At 45.0% G+C, this 15,399-nt stretch overlaps 1 long non-coding RNA gene across 1 annotated transcript; it reads right to left on the bottom strand.

Annotated features, from left to right (window-relative positions):
* Positions 1–10,001: 10,001 nt before the first annotated feature.
* On the bottom strand, positions 10,002–11,227 carry LOC118238778. The gene is made up of 2 exons (XR_004769870.1): positions 11,090–11,227; positions 10,002–10,337 (listed from the first exon to the last, which is right to left on the bottom strand). It is a non-coding gene; the product is annotated as an uncharacterized LOC118238778 (long non-coding RNA).
* Between the last annotated feature and the right edge of the window lie 4,172 nt (positions 11,228–15,399).

Below are 15,399 nucleotides of genomic sequence, written 5' to 3' on the forward strand. Positions count from 1 at the left end.
TTTAAAAATGAATGTATTGTTATTATTGTAGGTGTGCATGCCTTTTAGAATGTATACCAAATTGAGGAGTTACAGTCTCAAGAATTGACACAAGGCACGCATGAACCACACTCATGACCTCAGCTCTCAGGAGCTCAGGCAGGAGAACTGCCATGAGTTTGAAGATGGGAGCCATCTCCCAGCCCCTCAATATAGCTCTGTCAAATGTTTTCTTGTTGTTTGTGTATGCGTATGTGCGTTTGTGTTGGTCCACACATATGTGTAAGCAAGTGGACACCAGAAGTCAGCTTTAAATGTTCTTTCTCATGTGCAGTTCACACCTTGTTTTTGAGACAGGGTCTCTCACTGACCTGAAATGTAAGAATTAGGTGTAGGGGATGCTGTAGCCATGCCTGCAAAGGCGTGGTCAGGGTGATGTAGAGTGAAGGGCAGTCAGGTGGCTGGTTTCGGTTTCAGTTTCACTTTTCGGCTTGCTGTACAGACTGCTGCCCCAGCTGGCTAGGTCGTTCTGTAAGTAAGACTTTTTCCCTGATAAAATCCCTTGTATTTCTACCTGGCTCCGTATTGGTAATTTCCCACATTATTGGTTGTCAGGAGTGGGATATTGGAAACCTAGGCTCCATTTGGGACAGCCTGTGGGTCCCTGCGGCCTAGGCGGGGAAGCTCCCTCTCTCCACAGGTGCTCCCGGCTCGCAGCCGATTCGCTGCGCCACACCAGCACCGCTGCTCAGAACAGTCTGCCCAGCAGGGAGAGTTCTCAACACCTCCCACGGTTTTACCACCGTACACACGTACACACGGGACCAGCCCAGAGGCCTTCTGTAGTAGAGTTGAGTAGGCCTCGGCTTTCAGCAGGGTCTGCCGCTTCCCCTTGCCCCTGCGGCAGTAAAGCCGAATCTTTTTCAGTGGTTGCAGCCGCAGGCCATATACTCCCTAAGATAAGCACAGTCGCCTTTGTGACCTCTCTCCACTGCTGCCACCATCTTGCCTGACTGACAGCTGCCAAACGCCGCACCAATTAGCTGAACACCTGCGCCACCTGCTGGCCAAAGATAGTTACTGCGTCTGGAGTAGAAATCAGGTAAAATTATGGCAGAATATTTATCATTTGCTAAAATTGGTAATATTTTTGCTTATTATGTGAATTCAATGTTTGAGGAGGATGCTAATTTGCCAATTATTGGCCTATATGCCATAATGGGAGTTAGCTTGCTGGAACAAACAACATTCCTAGCCAGAAGCTCCAGGAACAGGGACAAAGATAACCTCACCACCTACTTACAGGAAATAACAGCTTTACGCATTGATGTTTTGGAGAACAGATTAGGTCAGACCACAATTGTGCAGCAAGTGGAACAGAAATTGGATGATAAGCTTGGCTCTGTGTCCAATATGCTAAAGACAGAGCTGTCTGTTACCCAAGATGAGATGCAGTGTATTTATGATAAGATAAACACAGAGAGATCCTCCATGTCTGAGGCCTTAGAGGCTAGGCTGTCAGAGGACCGTGACAAACTAAAGAATTTCTGTAGCCAGCTTAAAACTCAGATAGGCAATGTTACCCAGAAACTAGATGCAAAGGTGCAAAAAACCCAGGATAGGGTTGAAGAATTGGATGATGCCATTCAATCAATTATTGAAGCATCCAAAGTAGAAGATCACAATTTTGAATCTAGATTCGAATGTTTGGAAGACAATTTACAGTACAGGGCTGACAGATTACAGAGGTCCATAGGGTCGATTGCTGAGGACTCAAAATCAGCAAATCATGACCTCGAATCTAGACTCCAATACCTAGAAGGCAGTTTCCATACCATCCAGATGCTGTCTAATGACAAGAGTATTAAAGACCTAGAAAAACGTGTAGAGGAGCAGTTAGAGCAATTTACAGATTCACTAACATGCTTGGAATCTTTTATGATTAAGGAGATTGAAACTTTTCATAAGGATATCATTAATAGGTTTAAAGATCATTGGGATGCCTCAGAGGCAGAATCACTCCAATCCCAGGCACCTACTCCACCCAGGTATCATAACTATTCTTCTAAGGTTGTTACTTGTACACCATTAATCTACCCAGCTACCATGGTAGAAAAGCCATCTTTTAAGAAACACCCTCAGGGACAGATGGCTTATGTATGGCAACCTATACAGCTGAAGGATCTTAAGAATATTAAAGAATCAGTTGTCTCATATGGTCTCCATAGCCCATAAGTAAAATAGCTATTACATTCATGGGCAACCTTTAACAGGATGATTCCCACAGGTTGGGAATAATTGGTGGCAGCTGTACTTGAGAATTCATGCCAAATCCAGTGGAAGGCATTGGTCAGGGAGGAAACGAAGCTCCTTGAGCATCAGGGCATAAAGGAAGGTTTTGAAGCCCCCCTAGATAAGATTCTTGGTGAGGATATTTAAGCTAACCCACAGGTTCAGGCTGAATATGACAACCATATACTGTCTCTATGCAGGAAAGCAGCATTAAATTCGTGGGATAAGGTTTGTGAGCCAGGAGAATGCCTAGAAGCTTATACCACATTAAAATAGGGACCCACAGAACAGTTCCAAGACTTCTTACAAAGGTTAACTAGGGCAGTAGAATTACAGGTAACAGATCTGGAAACAAGACAATCAATTATATCTACAATAGCTTATGAAAATGCAAACCCAATATGCAAAAGAATTTTTGCCTTTAAAGATGAGATCAGCTCCACTAGAAGAATGGGTTTTGTATGCAGCCAACATTGATTATAATGTGCAAGATACTGGAGCTTGGGTAGGAGAAGCCATCTCCAAAGGTTTAAAACAGCAACAGGAGATTAAAGTTCTAGAGGTGAGGATGCAAGGGCTTGGGAAGGAGAAGCACCTTACAGAGGTCAATATGGGTACCAAGAGGCTAGAGGTTACTACTACTATGAACCAGAACCTTGGGTAGAAAGAGCCTTCCCCTGGTGACCACGAAGGCACCAGGAACCTAGATGTTTCAGCTGTGGTAAAATGGGATATACTAAGAGAAATTGTAGACAAATGAATTCTAACAATGCCTCATATGGAAGGCCACTGCCTTCTGGATTGTGTAGAAGATGTGGTAAGGGCAGACACTGGACCAATGAATTTAGATCGACCAGGGACATGCAAGGAAACCTGTTAAGGCCGGGGAAACCCTCAGGGGGGTGCCTCAAGAAGGCCCCCACATCGAGAAAGTTCCAGTCATTCCCAGTAGCAGTGGGAGACAATCTCTCACAGGACGAATAGATAGTTCTTTGCCTATTGTGAAAAATGATGCTGCTGTAGATGGTAGTTTGAATAGTGAGGAAGAATCAAGTGTGAATGGACAAAATGAGAAACGCATATTTTGGCAAGCTTCTATTAATGATAAAAGGACTCAGTTGAAAGTGAGAATTAATAATATTTCTGGCTTAGTAGACACTGGGGCGGATGTAACTATTATTACCCAAAAGTCTTGGGCTCAGAAATGGCCTCTTAGAGAGGCAAATGTACAATTTTTAGGAATTGGAACTCTATCTAGAGTTCGACAGAGTGTTAACTCGGTGGTCTGCATTGGACCGGAAGGACAGAAAGGGATACTGAAACCATACGTGGCAGATATAGCTATAAATCTCTGGGGTCGTGATCTCTTACAGCAATGGATTACTCAGATTAATATTCCTCCATTGTCAGATACAAATTATGTACAGTCTTTAGATAGTAGAAAAGATCTGGTAAGATGCTATGGAAAACAGTTACCAACCATCCAGGCTGTACAGAAACTAAATACAAATGATAGACCCCCAGAAGAGCCAAAGACCCTGCCATTGAAGTGGCTTACAGATGAACCAGTTTGGGTAGGACAATGGCCTATGACCTCTGAGAAGCTAGAGGCTTTAGAAAAGTTAGTACAGGAACAGCTAGATGCTGGACATATAGAGGAATCTACCAGTCCTTGGAATTCTCCTGTATTTGTTATCAAAAAGAAGTCAGGTAAGTGGAGAATGCTGACAGACCTGAGAGCCATAAATAAGGTAATTCAACCAATGGGCTCTCTGCAACCTGGAGTGCCTTTGCCTTCCTTGATACCTAAAGGATGGCCGATCATAGTCATTGATCTAAAAGACTGTTTTTTTCACAATACAGTTACAGGAAAATGATAGAGAAAAATTTGCATTTACTGTACCAACTCCTAATAATTCACAGCCAGTTAGGAGATATCAGTGGAGGGTTTTGCCACAAGGAATGCTAAATAGTCCTACTTTGTGTCAGTACTTTGTACAGCAACCTTTGGAAATAATTTGTAAGAAATTTCACAATCTCTTGTCTATCATTATATGGATGATATTCTTTCATCAGATTCTAATAAGGAAATTCTGGAACGTATGTTTGACATGGTAAAGGAAGTTCTGCCTAGATGGGGGTTACAAATAGCCCCAGAAAAGATACAAAGAGGAGATTTATTAACTATTTAGGTTACAAGATAGACTTATAAAGAATCAGATCTCAAAAGATTACAAATTAGGAGAGATCGTTATCAAACTCTTAATTCTCTTCAGAATTTATTAGGGGAAATTTCTCAACTCCAGACAATTATTGGTATAGAAGGACATTACTTAAAGCATTTAAAAATGGCCCTTAAAGGTGATAAGGACCTAAATAGTCGAGAATATTATCTGCTGAAGCAGAAAAAGAGTTACAATGGGTAGAAAACAGAATATTGGATGCACATGTAGATCGGATAAACCTTGATTTAGACTGTATTCTGGTTATCTCGCCATCCAGAGAATACCTTTCTGGGATTCTGATGCAGAGGGAAGACACTATATCGGAGTGGATATTTCTGCCACATACACAGAATAAAAAGTTAAAGACGTATACAGAAAAGATTTCTGATTTGATTTTAAAGGGCAAATTAAGACTCCGTCAACTGACTGGAAAAGATCCAGCAGAAATTATAGTACCTTTAACTAATGAGGAAATTTCCTCCTTGTGGAAGGATAATGAATATTGGCAAACAGCTCTTACTGATTTTTTGGGAACAATTAGCAACAACTATCCCAAAACTGACAGAATTAAATTCATAAAAAAGACAGTCTGGATTCTTCCACGTATTGTAAGACAAATTCCCATTTCTGGAGTTCTTACCTTCTACACTGATGGCAACAAATAAGGTAAGGCAGGTTATAAAGCAGGTGAGGTAAGTAAAGTAGTTCAAAGTCCATATACATCTGTACAGAAGGCAGAATTATATGCAATTCTCATGGTACTTATGGATTTTACAGAACCTCTTAATATAGTTACTGATTCTCAATATGCAGAGAGAGTCGTGTTACACATTGAGACTGCAGAATTTGTTCCTGATAATACAGAATTAACTTCTCTGTTTTTACAATTACAGGAAACAATCAGAAACAGAAGTAATCCTATATATATTACACATATCAGATCCCATACAGGTCTGCCAGGCCCACTAGCACAAGGCAATGATGAGATTGATCGTTTATTAATTGGAAGTGTGCTAGAAGCCTCAGAATTTCATAAGAAACATCATGTAAATAGCAAAGGTTTGAAAAAGGACTTCTCCATCACTTGGCAACAAGCCAAGGAGATAATGAAAAACTGTCCTACTTGTTCCTTTTATAATCAAACTCCATTGCCAGCAGATTGCAATCCTAAGGGCATTCGGAGAAATGAGGTTTGGCAGATGGATGTCTTTCACTTTGCAGAATTTGGAAATTTGAAATATGTGCATCATACTATAGACACATTCTCAGGGTTCCAATGGGCTACTGCTCTCAACTCTGAAAAAGCTGATTCTGTTATTACACACCTGCTAGAGGTGATGGCAGTTATGGGTATACCTGCACAAATAAAAACTGACAATGCTCCAGCATATGTCTCCACAAAATTGAAACAGTTTTTCAAATATTATAACATAAAGCATGTTACGGGTATACCACACAATCCTACAGGACAAGCAGTGGTTGAGAGATCTAATAGAACACTTAAGGAGATGCTTAACAAACAAGCTTGGAAGACTAAACCGCCCAAACATAGGTTGCATAATGCTTTATTAACACTAAACTTTTTTTAATGCCAATGAGAAAGGACAAATGGCTGCAGAAAGACACTGGACTACGGAGAAAACTGCTGAATTGAATCAGCTGGTATACTTCAAAGATGTACTAACCTCTGTATGGAAACCAGGACATGTGTTACATTGGGGTAGAGGTTTTGCATTGGTTTTCACAGGAGAAGAAAAACTTTAGATACCATCAAAGTTGATCAAGATTCAAGTTGAAAAGGAAAAACCTCTCGACGAGGAGAAATGACAGATATCCTACTAAGGTATATCTTATAAACTAAATAGAAACCCCCCAAAGGAAAGGGAAGTGCTTTGTTTTTATCTTCACAGGAAAACTCATCTCCAGAAGGCAAAGGACACTGCATGGGTAGATACTTAAGAAGAGAAGGTAGCTATAACCATCAAATAAAAGGAATGTGCCATACAGTAAACTTTACAGCTGTCTCTCAGAGAACTCTATTTCTCTTTTTCTAGTCCCTATTCAATTAAACCAATGCTGGATTTAGAGGTGGATTTGGCTTTCCTCCTCTAAAATCCAAGCATGTTGTTTAACTAAACTTTAGAGTTTCTGTATTGTATCAAGAAGCCAATTGATGTAATACAGAATAGGAGAAGAATTTGGGGACTGTCTTTGTCTTTTCTTGGCACTTTCTTTCAAAGGTACACCCTCTTGTAATCGTTATTCCCCCATGGTTGCTTTGCCCAGTATGTGTACATACACAAGCAAACATTTCTCTGCTAACTATTTATGTTTGAGTCCACACAGCCAATAAAGACCTGCCTGACAGCAATCCCTGGAAACCCCAGAAAGAAAATGGGCCACACCTCCTTGACTGCACTGGATACAACTTGCTCCATTTCAACTGACACTCTGGCCAGAGCTTCGGGTACTGACTTCAATCAAGTTGAGGATTTCAAGCAAGATCTTCAATCATGCAAATCCCATCTAACATGGACTGGATACAATCCATTCAAGACTTTCACTACACTAACATTTTCTTCCTACAGGACCCCACAAGGCTATCGTCATCCCATTTCAGCAGGAAGTAACATGGAGGATGCTACGCCCCCTTTCCCCATTGTTGTCATTTAGGATAGTGTATATACCTAGTTAGGGATAACTTCCTATTGTTTATGGTTGGGATTGGAAGGAGGTGTTCAGGCTTGGACACCTCTTTCAGATGACTTTAGGGTTTAGTTAAAATAGATAGCTAGGATGTGACATAAGCAGATTGTTGTGTCTTCTTATATTTCACCTTTATGATTGTTAATTTTGGATACTTTACATTGTTAAGTTTTAATCCTCTTTTAGACTATAAGGGGAATTGTAGGGGATGCTGTAGCCATGCCTGCAAGGGTGTGGTCAGGGTGATGTAGAATGTGGGACATTCAGGTGGCTGGTTTCGGTTTCACTTTCAGCTTGCTGTACAGACTGCTGCCTGCGGGCTGGCTAGGTCACTCTGTAAGTAAGGCTTTTTCCCTATTAAAATCCCTTGTATTTCTACCTGGCTCCATATTGGTAATTTCCCACATTTATTAGGCTAAGCTATCTGGTCAGAGCCCAGAACCCCAACTGTTACACCTGCAGACACTAGGGTTGTAAGTAAGTACCAGCACTCCTTACAAGGGTCCTGTGGATCCCCTTTGTGGACTGAGCTATGTCCTCAACCCTAATTTCTTCTTTTCTTTTTAAAATTTATGTGCAGTGGTGTTTTACCTGTATGAGGGTGGTGGGTGTCCTGGAAATGGAGTTACAGACAGCTGTGAGCTGCTGCATGGGGTTCTGGGAGCTGAAGCCGGGTCTTCTGGGTGAACAGCAGCATTCCACCCTCACCTTCTCTTTCCTCCCAGTCCCTTAACTCCCCGCCCAGCCTTGCTGCCCTCTTCACTCTCTCTTCCTGGCCACTGGCGTGCGTGCGTGCATCCTTCTTCTCATTCCTACCTCTGCCCATGCTGCCTTCCCTGTGTCTTCCCCTCTATTACCTCACAGCCGCTCAATAGGAAGCATGCACAGTTCCATGTCATTCGTGGAGCACTGAGGCTTCATCTATAATTGGTGCAGCTCTACCCAGCAACATGGAATCCTGTTTCTGTTCTTTCTAAATTCCTACTCAAGTCCTCAGAAACAAAAATGGTCAGAACCACTAGATAAGCACAGGAGAAGGTTAGCTTGCTGAACTGATGGAGAGGGAATGAATGGGCAGATAATCTCACAGACTTGAGTGCTGAAGACTGGATCAGAGTCAGAGTCAAGGACTGAGGAAACAATCCGAGAAAGAAAGCACCACTTCTTAAACTTAAAAGAGCCAGTAAGAACACCTGGAGATGTCAACAAGAAATTAAAGGAGAATAATACCCTTGAGGTTGTCTAGCTAGTCAGCAGCATAGCGAGGGTTACAAATTCCCTACCTCCCGATGCATCACACCGGCCTGCCTCTCAGTCAGTCACTTTGTGTGACATGTCACACACAGAAGGATGCACACACACAGGAAAGGAACTCACGGGAGCCACTGCGCTCTGAAGCTCACGTCTGTAGACGCACAGTCCCATTTCAGAACATAGCTCTCACCATGGGCATCCACTTCTATGTTTTCCGGCACTGGCATCTTACTGGCCTCTAGAAGCCAAAGAATCCATTAGGCACACATTTTAAACCAGTGGGACAGAAGCACCTTTATTTTGTTTGATTTTTTGTTTGTTTTTTTGTTTGCTGAGACAGGGCTTCTCTATGGCTTTGGAGGCTGTCCTGGAACTCACTTTGTAGACCAGGCTGGTCTCCAACTCAGAGATCCACCTGCCTCTGCCTCCTGAGTACTGGGATTAAAGGAGTGCTCCACCACTGCCCAGCTTATTTGTTTCATTTTAAGAGACAAAACACACTAAAGTTATAATTAAAACCATGAACCAGCTCCTACTCTGATCTTAATTATCAGCAAGGTTGGCATTGACTAAGTATTTCAGGCTGTTTTCATCTTTGACATCGCATCTGCAGGGGTATGCTTTGGACACCAACCATTTTGCTTGCAGCTACATGAGGATGACAGGCAAGTAAAAAGCATTATGATACTATACAATTTTTTTGTTTGCTTTGTTTTTCGAGACAGGGTTTCTCTGTGTAGCTTTGGAGGCTGTCCTGGAGCTCACTCTGTAGACCAGGCTGGCCTCGAACTCACAGAGATCTGCCTGCTCTGCCTCCAAGAGCTGGGATTAAAGGCGTGCTCCACCAAAACCCAGTGGTACTATACAAATTTTAACTTTTAAGTAGAATTAATTTTCATTAGTATTGAGACAAAAATTACAAAATAAATGACTTGATTCTGTAAATACTGTTATTCTTCCTTTTGTGTGTGTGTGTATGCTAGACAAGTGTTCAATCACACATCCCTATCCAATACTTTGTCTTAATAATGATTATTAAACCATCATAAGCTTCATTAACCATCATAAAACTTCATCATATAAAATAGTTCAGCATTTTGATCATCTCTATAAACAAAGGAATTTTTGAAGGACACTAGACATGTGGTATGAACTACAATTCAGCCAGACAGCTCTCTTACCTCTGAGAAATGGAACGAATGGGTCAACCTTAGTCCATGAAGAATCACTCTTCCCTGTTTTGTCTCTTACACGAAACTTCATTTTGACATAAATATTTGTGTTCAGTAAAGAGAATTCGAATTCAGTCCCCTAAAATGTTGACACCCAGGCAATTTTAAGCAGTTCTCCATCTGTCTCTTTTAATTGAGAAAACTGAATGAACTAATGAATATATAGAAGTTTCAAATACATTTTCTATTCACCAACATAGTTAAAGTATTTCCTTTGAGACGTACTATGAATATTTTTATGATTATCTTCTTTTGTGATATACATTGTTGTTCTTTGCTGCAGCTTCAGGCGATGAAACACGACCGACCAAACTCAACCACACGGAATTTATTGGGAAAGGGAGCAAATGGAGGGGTAGGCGTTAACCCATCAGGAGCAGAAATGGAAAGAGAAAACAGGTGGGAGGTATAAAGGAAAAGGGATCCGTTCAGGACAAGGCTCAGCAGCTGGGGCCCTTGAAACTGGAGTCATGGAACTGCCGCTGGCCCAGCTCTGTGCAGCCTCAGTTCCACATGGTTTCTGGATGCAGAGTCCTTATGCAGCCACCTAACGCATGCACCACACAGCCATGCAACCTTTGACAGCCTTTGAGCTGTCAGTGAGGACGATCATCTGTTGAAGATGGATCCCGGGGAGAGGGAAGGTAGCCTGGAGAAGAGCGATCCCAGGGTGGGGAGAGCCCGAGGATTAGAGAGACCCCACGACCAGGAAAGGTTCCCTAAGGGAAGGCCCAGGCCCAGGCGAGGGCTGGGGCGGAGTGACAGGTGGGTGCCGAGGAGAGGATCAGGAATAGGCTGCTCAGGACCCAGGGAGAGGGTGAAACCAGGATAGCAACACATATGATCCAAGTTACTACTTGGACTAACTGAGACATGTAGTTATTTTTTAAAAGAGTTTTCACTTCAATTTTATGGGTGGTTACATTAGCATTTCAAGGAAACAGAAATAAATGATCCATGAGACAAAAACAGATTTGTCCGGCCTGTTTCAAGACAGCTGTGTGACTTCTGGGAGATGAACTGTGGACTTTAGCTTCTTATTAAAGACTGGGAATTGATCTGGTGACCCCTTGTGACTCTCTACTAGGGCAGACCTCGGCACCGTGTGGTGTGGGTTTCCTTCGCGACTCTCAGTCCTGGGGGAGGCCGGGACGAGCTGCACCAGGTTGGCCAGCTCGATTCTGCGGCCGTCTGCTCTACCCCCCCCCCCCGCTCTCCCTCCGCCCCGAGCGAGCGTGCGAGCGTGCGAGCGTGCGAGCGTCCCCGGCTGGGGCAGGGGCGCGGGGCCGGGAGGGAGCCCGGGTCAGCCAGCGTGCGGGGACTCCGGCCACCCGCGCCCGCAGAGCGGCCCAGGCCTCCCCCTGCCCGCCGCCCGGCCCTCGGCCAGGCCCCTCGGCTCACCTGCGGCTGCGAGCAGCACCCACGGCGCCCCGGCCACCAGCACCAGGGCCGCCGAGCCCAGCAGCCGAGCCTCGCCGCGGGACGTCAGCCTAACTCTAAAGTCCCCGTCCTTTCAAGGGACGCGCCAAAAGAGCCTTCCTCCCGGGGAGCCAGCGGAGACCCCGTCCACCGCCCCGCTCCCCGCCCCGCCCACCTCCCCGCCCGCCCACCTCCCCGCCCCCGGAGCACCCCCCCCGCCCCGCCCCTTGCCTAGGCCCCGCCACTCGGTTCTCGCTCCGCCCCCATGAAAGCGAGCGCCCCATTTTTTTTCAAGCTTCTCGGCTCCGGCCTCCACCCGCGCCACGCCCCTCTGCGTCTGCTCCGCCCCGCCCTTCCGTCCGATAGGCTCCCTCCACAAAGCTCCTCCCCTTCCGCTTAGCCCCGCTCCGCCCATCCTCTATCGCCCCGCCCCCCAGGAGAAGTAGGCAGGTGGCGCTCACCCCACTTCCCGGAAGCCTGCCTTTGACCGCCCTGTAGCTGCCCCGCGCGCCTGCGCAGGGTGTTTGCTCCTGGCTGGTTTGTCCTCTGGTTGCAATGGGCTGAGTTTTTATTTTGAGCAGCAGCTCACACGGGCTGAAAGGTTTAATTTGAAGGATTTGTGAAGGTGTCGGCTGTCTCCACTCTCTTTAGGGTCAGGTGGAGCTTTTCATAGCTGCTCATCCCCAGCCCTGACCCTCACTGTGACACTGCCACAGGATGTTTCAGTGAGCCACGTCCTGTGCCTGCCCGGCCTGAAACCAGCCGCTTGTCCAGGGCCACCTGGTGCTTTCTGTAGGAAGGATTTAGAAGCCAAGATCTGGGCACCAAAACCTCCTGTTTTATCCCTGAGTTGTTATTGAGGGTATACATAACCTTGGTGACTGCTTCTTTATTTCACTTTTGAAAAGGACAGGTTGGAAACCGCTGTGCTACATACACAGTGCATGGGCATAGTGTTAGACCCCCCGGAAAATTCAGGCCTCGGGGTCTCAGCCCAGGACCTCGGTCACCCCAATCACCAGGCAGACTCGAAAGCTTGATGCAAACTGCATGAGGCTTTATTGTTGTTTAACGAGCTAACCCCATGTTAGCTCGGGCCTTCCATCCATCCACCATGGCGGATGGCTAGGAAAGACATCTTGAAGCGTCTGCATAGAGATCTTATAGGGCAGCGTAAGGGGAGTGTCTAGGGGTAAGCACAGGCTCACGATTGGTGTGCCTCCAGGCTTGGAGGGCTTGCCCTGTGTTGATTGGCCAATTGGTTGTTATGGCCCATAGGCCCTCCCAGGGTGGTTGCTATGCTCTGCGTGTCGTTGCTGTGCACTTGTCTGTAAAGCACACCCAGAGCCATAAAGCATAGAGCCACCAGCTAACTTCTGATTGGTTCCTTGCCACGAGGCAGGCACGAAACCTCTAGTGACCAAGGCAAGGTCAGAAAAGCACGAGTTACTGTCATGGCTGCCGAAAGGGGCAGGCGTCTGACCTTACTGACTAAGACAAGGTCAGACAAATACGTGTTTGGCTGTTACGGCTGCTGAAATGGGGAGCTGGTCCCTTCAATAGAATAGGGAAGTGATTGCTGCGAAGGGAAGACCTTTTTAGTCTAAAGCCATATTTCTTAATACCTTCTAGTAACTGCTGACTAAGAAACATGTTTTAGTTTAACAACATTTTGAAGCAAGGAAAATCAGTGTCATGTGGTTTTCCTTTTAGGAATTTACAAAGCAAATTCTAAATATTGTCAGCAGTTGTGAAATTTTGTAAAGAGCCAAATGAATATTAGTGACTCAACATACTTCTGAAAAAATTGTAGCCGTTTCTTCCTAAGGAAGATGTCACCCTAATATAATGGTTTACTACTGTGATCAGCTAATATGTCAAGCTTAATTGTAACCACGAGGAAGTGGACGGTCAATGAAAAAGGTCCATACATTTCCCAGCTAGTCTTTTTCCTGCCTTTTTAAAATTTTCTGACTTGAAGGTCTGATCAGATTCTCACTGTTTTTCCATTGTGTTCAAAGAAACAGTAAAAGGGTAGGTTCTGCCGTTATCAGTATCACCTTTAATTTTCAATTTATTTGCAGAAATCTTGTCTATTGCATGAGCATTAGATTACAAATAACAAACTACCCAAGTAAATGGTTAGACGGTGTGGCAGACTCTAGCGGGGAGGGAGCAGAGAGCCTGTTGTGCAATTCCACCCAGAGAGCGCGTCACTCACACTGAATGTGATACACGATGACTTGAAACTCCTGACATTTGGGACTGTGTGGAAGTGCAGGTGCTAGGCCATGCGTCAAGCATTACTAAGGCTTAATGCATTTCTTCCTTAGCAATGCAAGTCAAATTTCATTGCACCCAAGTGAACCCCTTGTTTCAACAGACATTCCAGCCTGCGTGTACCTCGATTAGATACCATCTCTCTTCCAAAAATAAATACATAAACGAAGAAGTTCACGTCTTCAGGCATCGGCACTAGCTCCAGGCTGATAAGAGGGTCATCTGAGCAAATCCTCAAAACTCTCCGTATCTCATAGTGCTCTTTCCTCATCCCAGCAGGCAGTGGGGTGCGAATGACAGTTAAAGGTGTTGGTGGGGAAGCAGAAACATTGTTACTTTGACACCAGGACTGTGGCTAGTGAAGGGACCTGGTGTAAGAAGGGGGCTGTGTGGACAGTGAGGGGACCTGGGGTAAGAACGGGGCTGTGTGGACAGTGAGGGGACCTGGAATAAAAGGTCTTAAAGTGGAGCTGAGTGTAGAATGGGGGGAGAAGAGGCTACTGAGATGAGCGCTGTGAACCGTGTGATCAGAGAGCCTGTTGTCAATGTATCTAGAAGAGCGGTTGCAGCTGGCTGAGTACTCTCAACAAAGCAGAAAACAAAAGGTTGTTTTCAAGTGTGGACAGCTGTACCCATTTCCAACCGGTAACTGTGGATCCCTAAAACAGAAACCAGGGCTGCTGCTTTAGAATATGTGTTCTGAAGTCAACTGGGGTTTGTGGGTAATCCAGCCAGTGGGCAAACGATTGGGTCTTATTTATGAGAGCTCAGCAGTGCCTGTCACAGTGGCATGATAAGAGTTAAATGAATACATCCAAGAGCTTAGCGCTGACGAGATATGCCACAATGCCTGGAGGTGGTGGCACATGGCTTTAATCCCAACACCTAGGAGGCAGGGGCAGGTGGGTCTTTGAGTTCCAGGCCAGCCTGGACTACAGAGTGAGTTCCAGGACAGCCAGGGCTTCATAGAGAAACCCTGTCTCAAAAAGCCAAAACAATGGAAGGAATATAGTTTTGACCTTGGGTTTGAAGAAAATAGCTTCTTTTAATTGGTGAAGGTCAAATGAACTGTTTATTTCATTAATCTAAAAGGCGCTTCAGACAACTACGGTTATCCTAACCAGTGTCGTCTTCTGTAGTCATTTCTGCACGGAGGAAACAATGGACCATAGCCTGCACCATAGCAGGCTCTTTGTGTAACTGCTGAGACCGTGGAATTGAGAAGCTGAGTCCTGGAGGCTGTGGAGGCTCTTGTGTCCACACTTGTTTCTTACCCTCTTTTAATCACATTTGCAGAACTTCTTTGCTGCTTCCAGAATAAACCAAAATAAACTTTGTGCTAAACGAGGCCTGAGTCTGCATTTGCCAATCTGAGGTTTGGGACTAGACACTGTTATTCTCTCTTGAATACACCAGCGTGACTGGAGAGCTGCCTGTGAGCCCTTTGGTACTCATTATGTCTGTGTGTATGTGGCTGTAGTCAATAATAAACTTGTTAGTGCAGAACAGAAGTCCCTGGAACTGGTGTCACCTTAAGCCATCTTTTAAGCAGTGACTAATGAATACAGGGCAAGAACTCCTCTGGCTCCTTCTGTTGGCCAGAACGAGCAAGTCATATTCTCTCCCAATCTTCACGTTTTCCACAGGATTCCGAGTTACCAAGTTCAGGAGCAGGCTTCCTGGAGGACTTACCTTCCCATGTCACCTCCTCTCTCCTTTTGCTGTCCCTTCTCCTGGGGAAAACCCTGCATTCAATCCTCAGGAGGTCTTGTGGAAGGGGAATAGTGTCAAATTAAGATAAATGGTAGTATGGACCAGAAGTTAAGTCCTCATTGGTTCTTCCTCAAAAAAGCTCCACTTTGCCCCTTTAAAAGGCCAAGAAGGGAACCTGGTGGGAAGACACACATTTCCTCTCCTGCCTTTTCCCTCAGAATTTGGGTAGCACCAGAGATTTGGGGTGTGCTAGGTCTGTCTCTAAGACCTCTCGGCCCACAAACCTGCAAGAGCAGGTG

Source organism: Cricetulus griseus, chromosome 4 (genome assembly GCF_003668045.3).
Source record: "Cricetulus griseus strain 17A/GY chromosome 4, alternate assembly CriGri-PICRH-1.0, whole genome shotgun sequence".
NCBI lineage: Eukaryota > Metazoa > Chordata > Mammalia > Rodentia > Cricetidae > Cricetulus > Cricetulus griseus.